The following is an 18,975-nucleotide window of genomic DNA, read 5'->3' on the forward strand; positions in this document are numbered from 1 at the left end:
ATTTCTGCTGCCTGCATCAAGAGAGGCCTGAGTTATACAAGAAGAGAGGCCAATGGGGCGGGGGCTGGGGCGAGGCAAGCAAGGCGCCCGAGCCCACAGCGCAAGTGCACAGCTGGCCTCTGGAGGGAGCACCTTCTTAAATGCAGTGCCCTTGACACTTCTCTGGCCTCCCTCCTCCTGCCCCCGGGGTAGCAAATCCCAGTATTGAGCCCCAAATGGATGTCTTGACTTAAGAGGACTCAAAAATATGATGGCCCACTGACTCATTGGTTTACTTATTAAACAAACCGTGCTTGAGGGCCTCCTGGCTGCCCAGTGCTGTCGTTGGTGCTGGAAGGGACAGCAGATGAGTGTTGATAAGACAATGACTGGAGCAAGGAGTCTTAGAGAAGAAGTATGGTGGGTGCGGACATGTGTAGTCGGAGGACTTGGAGTGGATATTTTAACTCAAGACCGAAGAATGACCATGATTTGGAGAGAGGGGGTGATAGATAGATGATAGATAGATAGATAGATAGATAGATAGATAGATAGATAGATAGATAGATAGATAGATAGAAAGAAAAGAATACATCCTGGAGAAAGAAATGTTATCTCAGGTAGAGGGGCACAAGCTTAAACACTTTCCACCTGCATTCAATAAATGCTTCTTCAAAGTCCTTTAGAAACCAGTCATGGGTTAGCCTTCAGGGATCATGGAGATAAAATCACCATTCTACCCTCAGGGAATTGACCCTAAGAGGGAAAGACTCAGACGGGTTAGGTGACCTTGACCCCACAGAGCAATGCATTCAGAGGGGGTTCAGAGCAGGACATTCAATTCAACCAGAGTGGATAAAGGAAGGCTTCCAGGAGGGGTCATGACTGCCTGAGCTGGATTTTGAAAGACGAGTAGGTATTAAGCAGTCAAAGACGTATTCAGGGCAAGCCAGGAAGAGATACCAGCCAGGGAAAGGCAGAGAGGAGAGAGAATGCAGGGTGATGCTTTAAACGATGATTAGTTCTCAGGCTAGCCCGTGTCATTTAATATGGACCTGAAATACTATACATTTACAAAGAACAACAATAGAAATAATACTATAGTGGAGTTGGATCCACAGCATCTTTCAGTGCATCCCACGCACCAGTTTTCCTTCCAGCATGAGAGCAGATAGCTGTTTCTTCAGCGGAACACAGGATGAAACAGTTGGCCTGCATCTAAGGATCTGTGCTGCATGAAAAAAATATTTCTTTAGACTAGAAGGGAATTCAGCGCAACAAGACGTTTGCACCATTAGTCTAAGAAGCAAGAAAGAACTGAGATGAATCAGCGCGTCTCCAGATTGATGTCTCACAGGCATCACACTCTCTCTGGGGCATGGCTAATTGAGAAGAATGGCAGGCAATTGTCTACACGTTTCTATTGCTATTCTCTCTTTCTCTCTCTCTTCCCCTGATCACATAGACATGAACATATACTTTCAGTGCAGTTTCACTATTTGCAAGGAGCATAGCCCCTTAGAGGAAGGGATGCTGGGAACCAGAACGACCAGTCTGAATTCCATATCCGTTTTCTGTGTATTCTTGAGCAAGTTACCTCTCTTTGCCTCAGTCTCTTCATCCATAAAAGAGGAATAATAATACCCTTAGGAGAAATAAATTAATCGACATACATAAAGCGCTTGAGTGAGTGCTAACACCTAGGAAGCACTCTTTTAAATGAGTGATTGTCATTGTTTTCAATGGTCGATTATTTCAGTCTTAGCCTGGTAGCGTGACCACCGTTCAGGCTCTGTTTCTGTGGGTAAGGCCAGAATGAGCCTGTTTCCCACCCATTGTCGAAGGGCTGATGGGGTGGGGAAGATAGAGGAGACCAAGACTGGGGTGGGGGTTGAGAGTTGAGGGGAAGGTTGGGGGGTATGGAACCCCAGTCTGAGAGCCCACCCCCACACCATGCCCCGGATCAAGGATCCAATAAAGATCAAGTCAATGTCATTCTTTGCTATTGGCAGCAGGGGCAAGCAAGGCCAGGTGGCCATGGTACTCCCACAATCTCTTCATTTGGCCCATAGCTGGTCCAGCTTAGTCCAGAACAAAACACTTTGTCAAGCCTGGCCAGAGGTCACCCCATGGGAGGTGGCTTTGGCTTTGATGTGTCCCCACCTCCCCTGATGTCCAGCTTGCCCGGTCTTAGCTCCACAAATCTAGGATCTTTGTCCCATGTACTCAGCCACGGCTGCCTCAAACCTCTTCCTCCCTCTCCCAGCCCATCAGGGCTCCAAGCCAAGTTCTTTCCCCCACTCAGACCCCTTCGGCCTGCAGCCTTGCACCTCAAAGTGTGATCAGCAGTCTTGGCACTGCTGAAAACTTGTTAGAACTGCAGAATCCTATGGAATATAATCTGAATTTTAATAAGGTCCCCAGGTAACTAGTTTGCATTTGGAGTTTGAGAGACACTGACCTAAAGCTACATAATTGACTCCTTTTCTGACTGTCCACCATCGTCATTGTCAACCATCTGAAAACTGGCTTTACCAGCTGGCCCTCTTATTACCATGCTTTTGGGTTATGGGATGGGAGTTCATCTCACACCTTCAGCTCCTCCATCAGCCATCCCCCTTCTGTCATACCAGTCTTGAGAGCATACCTCCTTTCCCTTCAATCTCCCATGGCAGCGCATATAACCTCTACTAAAGGCTTGGACTGTTACATTACAGCACAGCCAAAAACAGAAATTAATTTTAAATAATTTTTCAAATCCAAGTGTCACATCAGAGTTTAAACAGTCAATGAAGACTGAAAAACAAACAAACAAAAAAACAAAAAAAAAGCCCAACTAAACTAAAAAACAGTTATGCCCTGTTCACTCCATCCCCAAAAGTCAACCATTCTTCTAGGTTTTTCTTCAGGTACAAACCTCCATATACTGCTATTCCTTAATTCAATCATTTAAAACCTTTTCTCCTGGCTTCTATTTTGGTACATGAGGATTTAGATCTTTAAAACCTATCCCTTTGTCCATTTTCCAAATACAGTTTTATTGCTATTTTTGGCCAAATCAGTAATTAGTGTTTTTAATACTCAATATTAAGAAACAGGTCTTTCAGTTTGGGCAAATTTTCTTGTATTATTTCTTTAATAATTTTCCTTGCACTGAATTCTCTGTTTCCTCCTCTCTGGAATGTTTTCCACATCCTATCCCAACTCCATATGATGTCTTTCCACACAATCTTCCACTTGGTCATAGCCGTCTGATAATTTGATGTTGTCATTTCCCTCCAGTCTTAGTAAGTTTGGGCTGCTATAACAAATTACCATAGATTGGGTGGCTTAAACAACAAACCTTTATTTATCACCTCTTTGGAGGCTGGGAAGTCCATGGTTAGGGTGCCAGCAGATCTGGGTCTGGTAAGATACTGCCTGGTTTGCAGATGGCTGTCATCTCATTGTATCTTCACATGGCAGGAAGCAGAGAGAGAAGGAAAGCTTGCGCTCATGTCTTTTTATAAGGGCACTAATCCCAGAGTTCCCTGGTGGCTCATGGGGCTTCACCCTTATGACTTAATTAACTTAATTAATTGCCAAAGGCTCCATCTCCAAGTGCCATCACATTTGGGGTTAAGATTCCAAAAGATGAATTTGGGGGTGGGGTGGGGTGACACAAACATACAGTCCATAGCACCACACCCTCTCCCCTCAGATATCTTCTATTTTCCAATTGCCCAACAATAAATCTGGGATCTTTCTTTGTCATATTCTCAGGGATTCCTTTGAACTCACTCTTGTGAATCTCATTTCCTGATTTTCCTCTTTTTTGTTTGCTTCCTCATTTTGAGTAAGAAAAATCTTCCAGTAATTTCCTGGTACAAGGTACACGGAGAGAACTTTTTGAGACTTCAGATTTTTAAAAATGTCTTTACGTGTGCATGTATGTTCATGCTTAATAGTTTGGCTGGGTATAGAATTCTGTTTGCAAATTCCTCTTCTTTTTTTTTTTCCATCACAATTCTGAAGTTGTGCCCTGTTGCAATTCAGTTCCTAGTGTTGCTGTCAAATGCCATCTTTAGTTTTTATCTTTTGTGTATGATTTTTCCCTTCTTCAGTCTCTCAGGAAGCTTTTAGTGTTTTGGTGTTTTGCCATTTCCTAAAGATGTATTTATTTTCATTTATTATGTTAGACATTTCATATGTCCTTTTAATCAGTAACCTATTAGTTTAGGGAATGCACTTAATTGGGGAAATTTTCTTGTATAATCTTTTCAGTAATTTTCACTATACTGCATTTGCTATTTCCTCTTTATCTGGAATTCTTTTTTTTTTTTTTTTTTTTTTTTTGTCTTTTTGTCTTTTCAGGACTGCACCTGCGACATATGGAGGTTCCCAGGCTAGGGGTCGAATTGGAGCTGTAGCCGCAAGCCCACACCACAGCCACAGCAATGCCAGATCCAAGCTGCATCTGTGACTTACACCATAGCTCATGGCAGTGGCAGATCCTTAACCCACTGAGCAAGGCCAGGGATCAAACCCGCAACCTCATGGTTCCTAGTCGGATTCGTTAATCACTGTGCCACGATGGGAACTCCTATCTGGAATTCTTATTCAATGGAAAATCATCCTTCTGGGTGAGTTTCCTAATTTTTAAAACTTTTTTCTTCTATTTGTCACCTTGCCTTTTTTCTACTTTCTGATAAACATATTTGACTTTCTCTTACAATTTCAAAAATGAATTTTAGATTTTAGCTCTCATAATTTTACTTTCTTAGAGCTTCTTTTTTCATTTTTTCCTCTGAATATTCTGATGATCCTTGACTATGTGTTTTTACTTAAGAATCTCAAAGCTGATTGGAAGCTCAAAGATGGCTAGAATCTCTGAAAAATGTGGCAAGGGCACTTGCCCATTGGTGGGTTTTACTCATAGGTGATTTAAGGGGCCAGCTGATCATTTCCTGGAGACCCTAACATCAGTATGTGTAGATTTGTTCTGAACATGAGTTGAAAAGGGCTGAGGATGTCACTATTCAACAGATTTCCACTTTGTCCTTGTTTTTAGTTCAGCACCTCAGCCCCACCCTCCTTTGTGCCTGGTGTCCTGAATCCAGGACCCTACTGATTAAATTTTTTTGTGTAGAATTTATATCTCACATCTTCATTGTAGGTGGGCTGGGGCTGGTTTCATAACTGGTAAAGTAGAAGTGAGAACCTAGAATTTCTAACTGCTCCTTATTCTCTCTTTCAAAGATCGCTCTCATTTTAACCCACAGCCAATCCTCCCTTCCTGCATTCCCAGTGACTCCTACCCCACAGTGGGCAAATGGACTTGATCCTCTTCAGTATCCCCCTCTCAGGCACTCAGATTTAACCCTCCCTAGTTCTGCCAAGGGGTTGGTCATTCCTCTTTCTACTTCCTTCATCTGTTTTTCATTTTCTCACATTGTAGTTTAGGGTTACAAAATGCATCATGGAAGTATTTGTTTTCATCTTCCTTGTTGTTTGAGGGTGATTTTTGGTACAAGAAGAGTGTGGAACGGTCATTTATTCCACCATTCTAAAATTTAGCAAACACATTAAACATGCTTTTCTCAAAGCCCCTCTGTAAGCTCTGCCAGCAAGAGGCCCACATTTGCTGTATTTTCCCTCCACACACCATTTCCTGCTGGCTTTTACTCCCTCTGGATTCGTTATTCCCCCACAACACACACATACTTCTCTTGTCTTCCTTTCTCCATACAGAGCTGTTCAGCCCTCTTCTTTCCAATTTTGTCCAGGAATCTTTCTTCACCCACATGGTGTATTAGTTCCTAGAGTTGCTGTAATAATTTCCACAAACTAGGTGGTTTAAAACAACAGACATATTCTCTCACAGTTCTGGAGACTAGAAGTCTGAAATCCAGGAGTCAGCAGGGCCATATTCTCTCTGAAGCAGGGGGAAGCCTCTTCCCTGGCCTTGTCCCAGCTTCCAGGGGCAGCTGGCCATCCCTCAGCTTGCAGGGCATCCCTCCAGTCTCTGCTTCTGATGTCACGTGGCCTCCTTCCCTCTGTATGCATCTGTGCATTTCCAAATCTCCCTCTCCTTATAAGGACCCCAGTCACATTAGATTTAGAACCTGCCTTAATCCAGTATGATTTTGTCTTAACTTGATTAGTGGGCATGGATTTTGGAGAGACACTATTCTCTATCCAGCACAAATGGTTTCTGCTGAGCAAAGACTAGTTCTCTCTTACAAGGAACTCCTCCTTTAGTTCTAAAAATAATATTTTTTTCTCACTGCCATGATTCATTAATTTCTTAAGCTTATCAGTTTTGTTTCTCCAATTATTCTGCAAGGACCTTATGCCTGGGATTGTGGATGATAACCCTTTGGGTCCCCATCTGCCTAGCTCAGTGCTATGCATATGGTAGGTGCTAGGTGTTAAAAAAAAAAACAAACAGGACAATAGGCACAGAATTGAGTCACTTATGCGAAGCCCCACACCCCTAAACTGAGCTCTCTCCGAAGTGGAGACCTAAACATGGTCAAGCAGGAATCACCTGATCAGCACTAGTTAGATCATCTGCCTGAGAAACCCCTGTCCTCCCCTAAAGGGAAGTAACCTTGCAAAAACCAAGCTATTTTTTGGCCTGTTATAAATTCTCTGTTCCTGCTCCCTACTGCCTATAAAATATTTCATTTGGTACAGCACCTCACAGCTCTTTTCTGTGAGATTGGATGCTGCCAATCCCAATAGATTTTTGCTCAAATGCTGAACCTTTTTTATTTTTCAGTTTATCTTTTAACACTAGTCAACATTAGAAAAGAAGCAGGGCTCTCATGTTTGCCCCGTGCCCTGGATTATCTGGCTCTTGGGTGGGAAAGTGAGCCAATGATTATTACTGTCCTAGAGCTTCCGCATTTTAGTTGTTCCCATGGATGACTTCTGTGGATCCCCAGTGGTCACTGAATAAAATCAAAACTCAGCCTGGGAGTTCCCATTGTGGCTCAATAGGTTAAGAACCAATCTAGTATCGATGAGGATGTGGGTTGGATCGCTGGCCTCACTCAGTGGGTTAAGACTCCAGAGTTGCCAAAAGCTGCAGGGTAGGTCACGGACGTGGCTCTGATCTGGTGTTGCTGTGGCTGTGATACAGGCTGGCAGCTGCAGGTCTGATTCAATCCCTAGCCTGGGAAATTCCATATGCCATAGGTTCAGCCCTAAAAACAAAAAAACAATCAAACCAAAAAACCTCAGCCTGACATGTAAAGCCCTTCACAGTCAGTGTGGGGTTTTTTCAAGCCTTTTCTTCCATTGAGTCTTCCGCTGTCTCCATTCTCCAAACCAACTGGGCTTTCCCCTGGGTCAGTGCCTTTGTTTGGTCATAGTCTCTGCCTGAATTGGTCTCCTTTCCTCTCTTCCCCAATGAACTTCTACTCATCCTGCAAGACCTCATCCAAAAGCTTCCTTCTCTTTCTTTCGCATAAGCAGAATTCGCTTCTTCTGCCCGGTCACTCCCACCATTGCGATCATGCACAGATCTGCTTTAATGAATACGTGCCCCATTGTGAGGGACTTCGTAGTGTCTAGGTCCACCCTGAGCTAGACTGTATGGTCTTGTCATATCTACTAGGCATAGTGTCTGGCAAACCGTAGGCTTGATTATGTTAGTCCAATGAGGCCGTGGTGGTGGCATTGACAGCAAACAGGCACAGGAGCCTCTTAAATCATCTTAGCCCAAACCTGGGGAATGTCTGCATAATTTCTCAGCGTGGTCATGGGGAATTAGGGGAGGGAATGAGGGCTTGTGTAAGAAGTCCAAAAGCTAGTACTAAAGGATCAATCCAAGGAGACAATATTTTATGGCTTCTAAACCCTAGACAATACAGGCCAGTCCTTTCCTTGCAGGGAGCAGGGGAGGTCCTGGAGTCCCGGAGGAGAGGAGTGACTCTTTCCATATTTCCCCTCAGTGTCTTAGGCTCACTCCAGTCAGCTCAGATCTTGGGGGCTTGTTGCAAGGAAGCTCAAGAACAAGGTAGCTACTTAAAAAATGCAGAGCTCCAGGGGCTCTTCTCTTACCAACTCTCTCATGGGCTGCAGCGTCCATCTGTCCATCTGCCGCTCCTCCCTTGGTGAGGCAGGCAAGACCTCAGACCTTGCAGGGTGCCTCTGATCATTTCAACTACCAGCATCTGCATCTCTGTGCTATGATTTTTTTTCCCCCAGAGCCTTAAAAGGTAGCTCCTTCCACAAGCAGCAGGTCAGAGTGCAGGGGAAAAAAATCAAAGTCCCTGCGCGCACGCAGCCCGCCACCAGTGACTCCTAGAAGTTGCTGTACAGATGCTCCAACCCCTGTCGGCCGGGCCGGGGCCGGGTAGATCTCTGAGGTGTGTGTGTCCAATTTCCTCCCCGAATGAAGCTCCAGTCGCCCAAAGCCGCGCCCCATTTATTGGCTTTTCCGTAACCCGTCCCCATTCCTCTTCTGGAGCTTCCTGGGATCGCTGCCCCAATAATTTTGGGTGCAAACTTGCTCTCAACTCTTCATCTCAGACTCCACTTCTGAGGAAACCCAAACTAAGAGACCTGGCAACTCTTCTGAACTTTTACTCTCTTTTCTTGTTACCATTTGGCTTATCCTTTCTTCTCATCTTTGGATCCCCCTTTTTTTAAACATCAGAGCTCTGCTTTTTCACGTCTTTGGCTTATACATTTTAATAATTATTTCAACTTTCTCATAACTTGCCCCATCTGCACCTCATGGCCCTCGCTCTACCACGTGTTGTGTCTCCTTACATCTCCCTTCATTAACTATTCCCACTGCTAACGGCCTCACTCTTCTAATTTCTCAGTTCGAATCCCACAAAGAGGGAATTCGAGGGCCCAGAGCATTTTTTTGCATGGAGCACTAGCCGGCCCACGGATTGGCTACCCTAAGGTCAGCTGATCATGGCTGGTCCAATCAGCTGTGCTGGAGGAGGGACATGGGGCAGGAATATTTTGTATGGACAATTGATGCTTTCTCTGTTTGTTTGTTTGTTTATTTATTTATGCTTTTTAGGGCCTGGCCCGCAGCATATGGAAGTTCCCAGGCTAGGGGTGGAATCAGCGCTACAGATGCTGGCCTACACCACAGCCACAAGGCCAGATCGGAACCTTCTCTGCTACATGCCACTCATAGCAACACTGGATCCTTAATCCACTACTGATGGAGGCTGTGGAACCAATGGGCATCCTCATGAAAACTAGTTGGGTTCATTGCCACTGAGCCACAAGGGAACTCCTCTAAATTTTATTTTAAATGTAACTTCAACTTCTCCTTTCCAATCAGAGTGTCCCCCTAAGTTGCTCTAATGCTGAAGTTCTGAAGCCACCATGGGCTTGTATAAATGAAGACATGGTCACCTAAGAACTGGCCCTCAGCCAGGCTGTGGGCAGGACATTTTCTGGGAAAAGGCTGTGCACATGAGGCCAGTGTGTTTGACAGGGTTAGTAACCCCCAGCTTTCTGTGGGGGAAAAAAAATTATTTTTCTTTGTAAAGAAAATTGGAAAATTCAGAAAAGCACAAAGGAAGAAGATAAAAGCCACAGGAAATCCCAACACTCTGAGATAATCACTCCTTGCATTTTAGGGCCTTTCCTCCTGTGTGTGTGTATGTGTGTGTGTGTGTGTGTGTGTGTGTGGGTGGGTGGGTGTGTGTCTACATTTAGAGGGAAATATTTCTTCCCATAATAAGAAGACCGTCCTACATATGCTGCTTTTTATAACCTACTTTTTTCACCTTATCACTGAACATTTTTCCATGCCATTAAATATGCTTGTACGGCCTCATTTTAGGTCAGCCTGGCCTTCAGACGCTGGGCTTGCTGGCCTGATAAGCCACCTTCTCAGCCCCTCCGCCCCTCGCCCCAGGCCACTCAGCTGTGAAAGGCACCAATGACAGAGGTAAACCTTATGAGCTCATCTTGCTTCCTGCTGCAAAATTTCAGCTAAGCCTACCACGGACAGCTGCCACTTGGGGCCTGGGCTGTCCACTGGGGCGGGAGCTTCCCCAATGGCCCCAGCTGCTCCAGGGAAATCACCATTGACTTTCTCCAGCTTCCTCATTCCCCTGTGGTGTGCTCTTTGCAAAGCCTGGTCAGGATGCCGTGAACTTGAATAAGTGGAAGCTCCCTTAGGAGACTGTTGCAGCCCCTCCAAGTTAGAAATGAGGAACCAGACCAGGAGCAGGGAAGTGACATGCCCACGCTTGACCAGGGAGTGGGTGGCAAGGTGAGGACTCAAGCTTATGTCCCTGTGGTCAGGCCCAGTCTCTTCTTTTCTTTCTTTTTTTTTTTTTTTATTTTGTCTTTTTGTCTTTTCAGGACTGCACCTGCGACATATGGAGGTTCCCAGGCTAGGGGTCGAATTGGAGCTGTAGCCGCAAGCCCACACCACAGCCACAGCAATGCCAGATCCGAGCTGCATCTGTGACTTATACCATAGCTCACGGCAGTGGCAGATCCTTAACCCACTGAGCAAGGCCAGGGATCAAACCTGCAACCTCATGGTTCCTAGTCGGATTCGTTTCCGCTGCACCAAGAGGAGAGCTCCCCAGTCTCTTCTTGATGCGACGCCCTTGCCTCCTGGGAGTTGAGGTTCCCCTCTCAGGCCTATCTGCCCTGCAGGATGGACTTTACTAACTTAAAGTTCCATCCTTGGGGGATGTGGCTGCCCTACCCCCATCCCACCCCCAGCCTGCTTCTGGATCGTGCCCTGGTTTCACATCCCTGGGTGTGGTACACTTAGAACAGCTGCCTTTCTGGCTGTCTGCAGTGGCTGTGCCTTGGGGTGGAGTAAAATTCCAGCAGCAACAAGCCTTCCAGTCTCCAGGGCCTACGCTAGGGAAGTGTCTGGGCCCCAGAAAAGCAGCAGAGAAGAGGGAGGCAGCAGTTTCGCAGACTGTCACTAAGCCACAAGAACCTGCTCCAGGCCATCAGGTTCTCTGAGTCACAGAGCAGCCCACGGGCAGCAGTTGGAACAGCTTCTGGTGTCCTGAACGCTCCTGCACTTCCAGCTGCCCTGTCATTTGGAGACAACCCCAGGGCGGACCCCAGCTCTTGTTGGGAGTCCCTGGTTACCATGGGAACCTGGGGGTGGCTTTGCCCTGGGAAGAGAGAGTTTGATGGTGGTGGGGGGAATCTTCAGCTGAAAACCTGATCCCTTTCTGTGAAATAGGAGAGGGATTATGCCAGCAGCCCACTTCCAAGGAGTCCTGGGCTCCAGGCTGATTGCAGAGCCTCCGGGCCTTACATGTAAGCATTGAGAATGGAAATCCAAGGCGGTCTTTTCCCGCTTTACTGAGCCTGAGCCCCAGCCTTGGGGGTCCCCAGGGCCCAGCCCTAAGGCAGAGCGGGGGCTGCTACGCTCCTCCTACCAGCAAGGTGCATCCTTCCCTCTCAGCTCTGCCTTAGAGACACAGGCTGCTCGACCCCACTGTCTAGCCTGTGTCTTTCTTCCGGGTACCTTTTGGTGGATGAGAGCCTTTCTCCAAGCACAGACCCCTTACCTCTTTTTCTGTGTCTCAAAGCGCAGGCCGACCCATTCCTCCTTCAAGCCACTCGCATCCCCTGTAGATTTTCTTATGTGGCAGGCAGGACCGAAACATTCTTGCTGCCCTCCCAGTTTTCCTACCCTCTTAGAGACCAGAGAAGTAAGACAGCGACTGACTCAAGAACCGATGATGGCAAACTTGCCAGTTTAATGACGATAATAGATCATTCCTGATCTCCTTGATGGGGAGCAAAGCTCCATGCCCACCAACCTTTCATTCAAGCATCCTGCTGTTAGGACATCTTTGCCACCTCTCATACCCCACTTCCAGGCTAGGAACCAGAAGTCTTACTGTATAATCTCTTTGTGTTTCGAGAGGCCGCTGTGATTGCCACTCTGCCAGAGACAGTATCTGTCTTCACCATTGCACGTCTGCAAATGCAGAGTCCTTTTTTTTCTTTTCTTTTCCTTTCTTTTCTTTCCTGGGCTGCACCAGCGGCATATGGAGGTTCCCAGGCTAGGGGGTTGAATCCGAGCTATAGCTGCTGGCCTACGCCACAGCCACAGCAACGCAGGATCCTTAACCCACTGAGTGAGGCCGGAGATCGAATCCTCGTCTTCATGGATGGCAGTCAAGTTCATTACCGCTGAGCCACGACTCGAACTCCCAATGCAGAGTGTTTCTACCACTGCTGTGGGGAAAGGGGAGAGACGCCTCTGGAGGGGCAGATGGTTCTGAGCTTGGCTGCCACACAGAGTCAGGGAGAGTTGGAGAGGGGAGTGAAGACGAGGGGCAGGGAAGGAGGGGCGAATGAAGGGAGAAGCGAGGGGATGCGCTGGACCTCTGAGCCCCACACTCACCCCTCCTGCCCCACGCAGCTGCCAACAGTGCCACAGGGAGAGCCAGCTCAGCGGAGCGCAGCCCAGCCTGGCTCTGCTTGTGCGTGAAGCCAGGAACCAAGCAAGGCCAATTTTCCAGGCAGGGGTGGCTCCACAATTTGTGGGGCCCAAGGCAGATGGAAATTAGGGGGTGCCTTGTTCAAAAATTATTAAGAGCTTTAAGACAAAGACCACACAGCATAAAAGCAAGTGTGGGCCCCTGTGTCAGTGATTTCAGGGCTCAGACTGGTTTTTTTTCATTTTTCCTTTTTTATTCTTTTTTTTTGTTAGGGCCACACTTGCAGTATATGGAAGTTCCCAGGCTAGGGGCTGAATCAGCACTGCAGTTGCCAGCCTGCGCCACAGCCACAGCAATGTGGGATTTGAGCCATATCTGAGACCTACACCACTGCTCAAGACAGTGTTGGATCCTTAACCCACTGAGCGAGGCCAGGGATTGAACCCGCAACCTCATGGATATTAGTCAGGTTCATTACTGCTGAGCCAAATGGGAACTCCTGTTTTGCTTTTCTTCTTACTGCTGCACCTGTGGCATATGGACATTCCCACCCGGGGGTGGAATCCGAGCTGCACCTGCAGCCTGTGCCACAGCCTCAGCCACCCTGAATCTGAGCTGCATCTGCGACCTCCGCTGCAGCTTGCAGCAACACAGGATCCTTAACCCCGCTAGCGAGGCCAGGAATCAAACCCGTATCCTCCCAGAGACAATGTCCAGACTTTAACCTGCTGAACCACAAGGGGTGCTCCTGACACTGGTTGTTTGATGCATCCCTAGGCTAATTGACATGTACTTTATTAAGATTAAAAACAAACTGGAAGAGGGACATGATAGGATTAAACTGAGGGATGGAAGTTACATCAATAACAGCTAATTATTGAGACCTGCTGTATGTCAGCCTCCCTTCTAAGTGCCTTCTGTGCGCTATGCGGTTGAATCTAGGACAGTTGCAGGAGGAAGGCTCGATCCTTCTCATCGTCATTCTCACCATCCCCCGGATAAGGAAGCCCAGGCACTGAATGAATATAAAACCATCATGTAACCACGAAGGACATGGTGAGAACCATTGTGACCCCGAGTTAACTGACAGGTGAGTAATTTGCTCAAGGGCAAATTCAAAGGGAGAGATGGGATTAGACGGTGGCCCAGGGCCCGCGTCTCTAACCATCTGACTGCACTGCCTGTCTGTAAACATGGAGCACAGCTCAGCCAAGCAGATCTTCCTTACAGGTTACTACCTACTGTAGAAAGAAGGTTCTAACAGAGGTATTCAGAGAGGCATGGGCTAGAGACATTTAAAAATAGACAGGGGCAGTGTTCCTGGCTGTGGCGCAGCGGTTAACAAATCCGACTAGGAACCATGAAGTTGCGGGTTCGATCCCTGGCCTTGCTCAGTGCATTAAGGATCTGGCGTTGCATTGAGCTGCGGTGTAGGTTGCTCGCTAGGATCTGGCGTTGCTGTGGCTCTGGCATAGGCTGGTGGCTACAGCTCCGATTCAACCCCTAGCCTGGCAACCTCCAGATGCCGCAGGAAGTGGCCCTAGAAAAGGCAAAAAGGCAAAAATACATAAATACATAAATAAAAATAAAAATAAAAATAGGCAGGGGGGCCCTTCATAGAGGGATCTGGGCATTGCTGAGCTGGATTAAATAACAACAATCCTAATAGCAAGACTTGGGGCTCTCTCAGTCGTTGTGACGCATGAGGCGCTGTGCTAAGGTCTTTACCAGCATCTTTAGAGCCCAGGATGTTGGTCCCTGGTCCTCATTTCTCAGGAGAGAAGCCCAGAGTCCCCGAACTTGGAGTTGTCACTGCCCAGAGCCAAGGAGGTAGACACGAACCCAAACCTGCCTGCCCCCCAAGCCCTTGCTTCCAACAGCCCTACAATACGGACTGACTTGGAAGGTCTCTCCCACCCCCGGGACTGTAACTCTAAATCTCCAGGGGGAAATGACTCTGCCTCCGCCCCTGTGATTTCATCTCAGCCTGTGTTGATATTTTTACCGAGAGCTTGGAGACCGCTAGGGCCCGGGGATCTGTTCCCCATCTTGAATCAGAGTTCTGGAATGTTGGCCCAAACCCCGGCCAGATCGTTCTGATTCTTTCTCCTTCGTATTTTACAATCTGGGTTTCCGGTAACCGCTGGTGAAGACCCGTGCTTCCGATTTCATCCTCATTTAAACAGAGGGCCTCGTGAGCGCAGGCAGGAGGTCCAAAAACGCTGGAGAACTCTCACTTTGTCTGAGCCAGGCTCTCTGTGGCAGCCCCTGTCCCCTGTCCTCGCAGCCCAAGGCCTGGGTTGAATGGGCTCGGGTGTCGGATGAAACTTCCGCTTCCTCCACTTTTCTCTCTCTGCTTCTAAACCAGCTCCCAGGGATTCCATCATCTGGATGCAGGTACCAGCAAATCCCTAAGGTTCGGCTCCTAGAAAACAAGTACCAGGACCCAGATCTGGTTCCCATCTAGATACTCAGCTCTTCCAAAGACCTATTGGGTCACTGGTGTTAGTTTCCCGTGGCTGCTCTCACAAAGTACCGCCAGCTTGGTGACTTAAAATAACGAAATGTTATTTCTCACAAGTTCTGGAGGCTCAAATCCAGAATCAAGGTGTCAGCAAGGCCATGCTCTCTCTGAAGGTTCCAGGGGAGAATGGGTTCCATGTCTTCCTTTTAGCTTCTGATGGCAATCCTTGGTGTCCCCTGGCTTGTAGACATGTCGCTTCACATGGGGTTCATGCTGTTAGTCTCTGTCTGTATGTCTGTATCCTTTTTTTTTTTTTTTTGTCTTTTTAGGGCTGCACCCAGGGCACATGGAAGTTCCCAGGCTAGGGGTCGAAGCAGAGCTACGGCTGCCAGCCTACGCCACAGCCACAGCCACAGGGGATCTGAGCTGCATCTGCCACCTATACCACAGCTCACGGCAATACCTGATCCTTAACCCTCTGAGTGAGGTCAGGGATAGAACCTGCAGCCTCACGGATACTAGTTGGGTTTGTTTCCACTGAGCCACAGTGGGAACTCCCTCCTCTTTTTTTTTAAACTTTTAAATTTTTTACGAAGGTATAGTTGATTTACAGGGTTTTGCCAACTTCTGCTGTTGTCTCCTCTTTTTACGTGGACATCGGTCGTCTGGGATTAGGTAGGTCCACCCCCTCATCTCAAGTTGATCTTAACACCTGCCAAGACCCTATTTCCAAATATAGTCACATTTGCAGGTACCAGAACTGAGTCTTTCAGCCCATCTTTGGTAGGGACACGATTCAACCTACAACATCACGCAAAGCTCAGTCGGTGAAGACCCTCCTAGGGGCCCTTAGGCAGCGTTTCCTGGGTGCAGACTCTGCTCCCTGTGTAAACCTCACCTGGACTCTGTGAGACAGCTTCTGTTACTCCCTCCACCTTACAGATGAGGAAACGGGGCCCGAGAGGTCAAGCAGCTTATCCATAGTCACACACAGACAGAAATCAGGCTCTTCTGCCTTCTGGGCAGTGAGACGTGAAGGGAGGCTGTGCTGGGACAGCGTTGATCCTTCAAGGATTTTGGAAGGTGGGGAAAAGGAAGAGGCACCTTCTAGCCAGGGGGCAGGAAAGACGGGCTGAGCGAGCAGGTGGGGTGGCGAGGAGCAAAGCTCGTTTGCAAAATCGGGAGACCCGCCTGGCTCGAACAGGGTTGGCGTGGAAGGGGGAGAGGCAGGTTGCATCAGAGCATGAATCACTCAAAGCCCTGGTGAAGTGAAATATAAATTTCCTCCCAGCGCTGCCCATGGGGGTCTTCAGGAAAAACTGATTTCAGTGGAATGAGGAGCGCTCTGGCGCTGGGCTTCTTCCCCTCCACCCCCTCTGGGTTCACGGATAACCTCTCTGTCTCTGAAAAGGCCAGGGCACGTCCAGCAATAACTGCTTCTCAGGCAATTAAACCACCTCCAATTTTATAAGTCTGAATATGTCAAAGGATCCTGCTACCTCCATCCCCAGAGGCCAGCGGCTCATCAAACCTAATGGCCTGGTGAGAGGAGTGGACATCTGGGTGACAAAGCAGAGGGGGGCTTGTTGCTGATGGGCCTCCGGCGGCCCCTCTGGGGGTGCTGGGGTTTCTGGGAGGGGGAAAGCTCCCTCCCCTCCGGCACCCTCCCCTCCAGCATCGCTGCCAGATGCCAGGGATTCCTTAAGGCAGGTCACTGCCTTCCAGGAGGCAAGGCCAAAAACCCAAACCGCCCCAGGAGAAGCAGTAGACTGGTCTAAATGAATGCCAAAGTGCAGCAAACCTTTGGTCCCTGGAGGGCAGATTTTAAAAAGCAGTGAGAGAAGGGTTCTCTGGTGGCACCTGGGGATCCAGCATGGTCACTGCTGTGGCTCGAGTCACTGCAGTGATGCAGGGGAAAGTGGACTTGGTACAAGCCCAGTTCTCCCGCTTACCAGCCAAGGGCCTTGGAACGAGTTCATGAACCTCTCATCTGGAAAAACACCACCTTTCCTGCTGCAGCTGCTGCTTCTGCTGCCGGACTGAGCAGCCTGCAGCTGCTTCCACCTGCCAGTCTCCAGCCCCAACCCCGGGCACTGTCCAGGGACTTTTCAGCCTGCAAAGGTCCTCTCCCCCTTTTCCACCTGACTCCTCCTCTTTCTGCCTCCTCTTGTGAGTTGCATGGCCAATGCTGCGTTCACATCATAAAGTCAAGGTTCCTCTGCCCCCTGTTGGCCCTGCCTCTCCGCACTCACATGCATGCCTGCACACACAAATGCACATGCAAGCATGCATGCACGCATGCAGGTGTGCAGGCACATATACACCAGACAGGAAGAACACAGAGGGTGGAGAGTCATTTCTTGTTCTCCTCCAGGGGCCCGTTAAAGTAGCAGCAACTGTCTCTTCAGTAATGGAGAATTTCCTCTGTTAAGAAAAATTTTCCCAAACATGAAAATAAAGCAAGAAAATGACCTCATGCCCGAAGCACCCACCCACCCACCCATGGTTATTTAATCCTCCAGGAGAACCGACCTGTGTTTGGCTTTGTGGTTTATTATTGAATGTTACCTGTTAACTTGCTGATTTTGCCCTGTAAACATAGAGGTGATCTTTTTCCTGGTGGAAGTGATAACCTATGACTTTGTTGCCAGGGAGAATATTAACCAGCTTTGCACCAGACCTATGAATCTTTTTTTTAAGGGCCACACCTGCAGCATATGGAAGTTCCCAGGCTTGTAACTTCCAGATGCCCACGGTTTAGAGCAACAGCCACAGCAATGCCAGATCCAAGCCAAGTCTGTATCTACACTGCAGCTTGCAGCAACACCGGATCCTTAACCCACTGAGCAAGGCCAGGGATCGAACCTGAATCCTCACGGATACTAGTCAGGTTCTTAACCCACTGAGACATGGCAGGAACTCCCTCCTATGAATCTTTTTTTTTTGTAAAGGAGAAAATTGCAGGCAAAGGAGGGGTCACAGCAGGCTCACGCCTTAAAGACTGTCCCCCCGCCCCGTGCCATTAGAAACAATAGCGAGTCATTTTATAGCAAGAAGGAGAAAAACAGGTTTTCAGATAGGAATCTGGATTGGGACAAACATGCATTCTTCTTTCTTTTGGGGGAAGCTCAGTCATCAAAGCTGGAGTCAGGAGCTCTTGGTATGACCATGATGGTGGTCTTTTGGGGGATGGCCTAGAATAACAGCACCCGCACGTGCTCTCTCTCTCTGAAAATGTACCTTTGCTTTAATAAATTTGTAACACCCATCATTTCAGTGTTTTGCTGCGGGATGGAGGGACCAAGGAGGCTGCAGTTCTATCATGCTGAAACAAAGTCTGTCCGGAAGGAGGGAAGGGAGGAAGGGAAGGAAGCCTGTGAATCGTATTTGAACATTTTTCCCCCTTTTCTTCCCTCTTGCCTAGAAGTACTTCAAATCATCTGTTAATCAGCTGTGCCGTCCTACTGGTTTCCCCCAGATTTAACAAGTCTTGAATAAGACGTTGGTATTCAGGCTACAGGTTTGAAGAGCCATGCTTTTTGAATGTTTTGAAAATCATATTTTGACATCTTGCAGGAGTTCTGAGAGGCCCCAATAATACCATTCCTCACCTGTTGTGCTTTCTTAAGAGCTAAGCATGGAGCTGAGTGCGTTCCATCCAGGATCTGGTTTAATCCTGATCCTCACCTTATAAAGCAGATCTTTATTTTATTGAGGCTCTTTATTTTATTCTAAGGCTCAGAGAGGCTTAGAAGCTTGGCAAAGCCAGGGGCACATATTGTGCGCCAGGAGCTTTACCCACTCTCTTATTTAATCCCCATGACAACCCCGGTGCACAGGGCGCACCATCCCCACTTTGTTTGTGAGAAAGGGGAGGTTTCGTTACTTATCCAGGGTATGGCCGTGTGTACAGGGCTGAGTCAGGACCAGAAGGCCCATACTTACCTTCCCCTCGACCCTTTTTCTTCAGTGACCCAGGGACTTGGCTTGTGGGAAAGTCCATCACACCCTGGGCATTACAGAAAATGTTCATTTCTCTTCCACTGGACAGTTTAGAGCAGGGGTGCTTGAAATTGGTAGCTAGCCCCGGGAAATGGCATCCATTTCCCTTCTTCCATTACAACAGATCCCACA

This window comes from Sus scrofa, chromosome 8, assembly GCF_054392235.1.
Source record: "Sus scrofa isolate SSC_HxYL_T2T_F1_AM1 chromosome 8, Sscrofa_HxYL_maternal_Yorkshire_Landrace_v2.0, whole genome shotgun sequence".
Taxonomy (NCBI): Eukaryota; Metazoa; Chordata; class Mammalia; order Artiodactyla; family Suidae; genus Sus; species Sus scrofa.